The following is a 3,111-nucleotide window of genomic DNA, read 5'->3' on the forward strand; positions in this document are numbered from 1 at the left end:
CTTTCTTCATGGATGATGTCCTTGATGTCATCCCACAACTTGTCTGGTCTTCAGTCACTAGTGTTCAATGGGTCAAATCTATTCTTGAGACGGTCTCTAAATTCAGGTGGGATAAACTCAAGGTCATGTTTTGGCTCTCGTGGACTTGCTCTGATTTTCTTCAGTTTCAGCTTGAACTTGCTTATGAGCAATTGATGGTTTGTTCCACAGTTGGCCCCTGACCTTGTTCTGACTGATGATATTGAGCTTTTCCATCGTCTCTTTCCACAGATGTAGTCAATTTGATTTCTGTGTGTTCCATCTGGTGAGGTCCATGTGTATAGTCACCGTTTATGTTGGTAAAAGAAGGTATTTGCAATGAAGAAGTTGTTGGTCTTGCGAAATTCTATCATTCGATCTCTGGCATTGTTTCTATCACCAAGGCCACATTTTCCAGCTACTGATCCTTCTTCTTTGTTTCCAACTTTTGCATTCCAATGGCCAGTAATTATCAATGCATCTTGATTGCATGTTCGATCAATTTCAGACTGCAGCAGCTGATAAAAATCTTCTATTTCTTCATCTTTGGCCCCAGTGGTTGGTGCGTAAGTTTGAATAATAGTCGTATTAACTGGTCTTCCTCGTAGGCATATTGGTATTACCCTATCACTGACAGCATTGTAGTTCAGGATAGATCTTGAAACGTTCTTTTTGACGTTGAATGCAACACCATTCCTCTTCGAGTTGTCATTTCCAGCATAGTAGACTGTATGATCGTCTGATTCAAAATGGCCAATACCAGTCCATTTTAGGTCACTAATACCTAGGATATCAATGTTTATGCATTCCATTTCATTTTTGACGATTTCCAATTTTCCTAGATTCACACTTTGTACATTCTAGTTTGGAAATCCATTTGGCGCTTCCTTAAAAAGCTAGAAATAGCTCTTTTCCGGTGACTGGGGCGCTAGGAATTATGAGCAGCAAAGTCTCTCGCGACACCCTCTACGAGGCAGTGCGGGAAGTCCTTCACGGGAACCAGTGCAAGCGCCGGAAGTTTTTGGAAACGGTGGAGCTGCAGATAAGCCGGAAGAACTAGGACCCTCAGAAGGACAAACGCTTCTTGGGCAATGTCAGGCTTAAGTCCACCCCCCTCCCCAAGTTCTCTGTGTGTGTCCTTGGGGACCAGCAGCACTGTGATGAAGCCAAGGCTGTGGATATCCCTCACATGGACATTGAGGCTCTGAAGAAGCTCAACAAGAATAAGAAGCTGGTCAAAAACCTGGCCAAGAAATATGATGGCTTTTTGGCCTCTGAGTCACTGATCAGGCAGATCCCACGAATCTTGGGTCCAGGCCTGAATAAGGCTGGCAATTCCCTTCCCTGCTTACCCACAATGAGAACATGGTGGCCACAGTAGATGAAGTGAAGTCCACCATCAAGTTCCAGATGAAGAAGGTGTTGTGTCTGGCAGTGGCTGTTGGCCATGTGAAGATGACAGACGATGAACTTGTATACAACATCCACTTGGCTGTCAGCTTCCTGGTTTCACTGCTAAAGAAAAATTGGCAGAATGTCCGGGCTTTGTACCTCAAGAGCACCATGGGCAAGCCCCAACGTCTGTACTAAGGCACAGCTCAATAAACACTAGCGTTACCGTCAAAAAAAAAAAAAAAAAAAAAAGCTAGAAATAGAACTAGCATACAATCCAGCAATCTCACTCCTTGGACTATATCCTAGAGAAATAAGAGCCTTTATGTGAACAGATATATGCACACCCATGTTTATTGCAGCACTGTTTACAATAGCAAAAAGATGGAAGCAACCAAGGTGCCCATCAATGGATGAATGGATAAATAAATTCTGGTATATTCACACAATGGAATACTACGCATCAATAAAGAGCAATGATGAATCTGTGAAACATTTCATAACATGGAGGAATCTGGAAGGCATTATGCTGAGTGAAATTGTCAGTTGCAAAAGGACAAATACCATATGAGACCACTATTATAAGAACTCAAGTAATAGTTTAAATATGAAGAAAATATTCTTTGATGGTTACAGGGTGGGGAGGGAGGGAAAGGGGTATTCACTAATTAGATAGTATACAAGAACTATTTTAGGTGAAGGGAAAGACAACACACAATATAGGAGAGGTCAGCACAACTGGACTAAACCAAAAGCCAATAAGTTTCCTGAATAAACTGAATGCTTTGAAGGCCAGAGTAGCTGGGGTGGGGGTTTGGGGACCACGGTCTCAGGTGACATCTAGGTCAACTGGCATAAAAAAATATATTAAGGAAACATTCTGCATCCCACTTTGAAGAGTGGCGTCTGGGGTCTTAAACACTAGCAAGCAGCCATCTAAGATGCATCAATTGGTCTCAACCCACCTGGATCAAAGGAGAATGAAGAACACCACGGACATAAGGTGATTACGAGCCCAAGAGACAGAAGGAGCCACATGAACCAGCAACTACATCAGCCTGAGACCAGAAGAACTAGATGGTGCCCGGCTACAACCGATGACTGCCCTGACAGGGAACACAACAGAGAACCCCTGAGGAAGCAGGAGAGTAGTGGGATGTAGACCCCAAATTCGCATAAAAAGACCAGACTTATTGGTCTGAGACTGGAGGGAACCCAGAGGTCATGGTCCCCAGACCTTCTGTTAGCCCACGACTGGAAGCATTCCCAAGCCAACTCCTCAGACAGGGTTTGGACTGGACCATAAGACAGAAAATGATACTGGTGAGGAGTGAGCTTCTTGGCTCAAGTAGACACATGAGACTATGTGGGCAGCTCCTGTCTGGAGGCGAGATGAGAAGGCAGAGGGGGACAGAACCTGGCTGAATGGACACGGGCAATACAGAGTGAAGAGGAGAAGTGTGCTGTCTCACTAGAGGGAGAGCAATTAGGAGTAGACAGCAAGGTGTATATAAGTTTATGTATGAGAGACTAACTTGATTTGTAAACCTTCACTTAAAGCACAATAAAAGAAAAAAATAGATTAAACTCAAGTGTCCAACTTCTGGAACATAGTCACTCCTTTCTGCTGGCTGGAATGGAGATGCAAGGGTTGGAGCTCAAGCAGCCACCTTGGTCCAGGAGGCAGCATGCTAAGGGTAG

The 3,111-nt window shown here is 44.0% G+C and overlaps 1 pseudogene; it reads left to right on the forward strand.

Annotated features, from left to right (window-relative positions):
- Positions 1-944: 944 nt before the first annotated feature.
- Positions 945-1,634, forward strand: LOC126077411 (60S ribosomal protein L10a-like; annotated as a pseudogene).
- The last annotated feature ends 1,477 nt before the right edge of the window (positions 1,635-3,111 follow it).

The sequence above is a fragment of the Elephas maximus genome, chromosome 5 (assembly GCF_024166365.1).
Source record: "Elephas maximus indicus isolate mEleMax1 chromosome 5, mEleMax1 primary haplotype, whole genome shotgun sequence".
NCBI lineage: Eukaryota > Metazoa > Chordata > Mammalia > Proboscidea > Elephantidae > Elephas > Elephas maximus.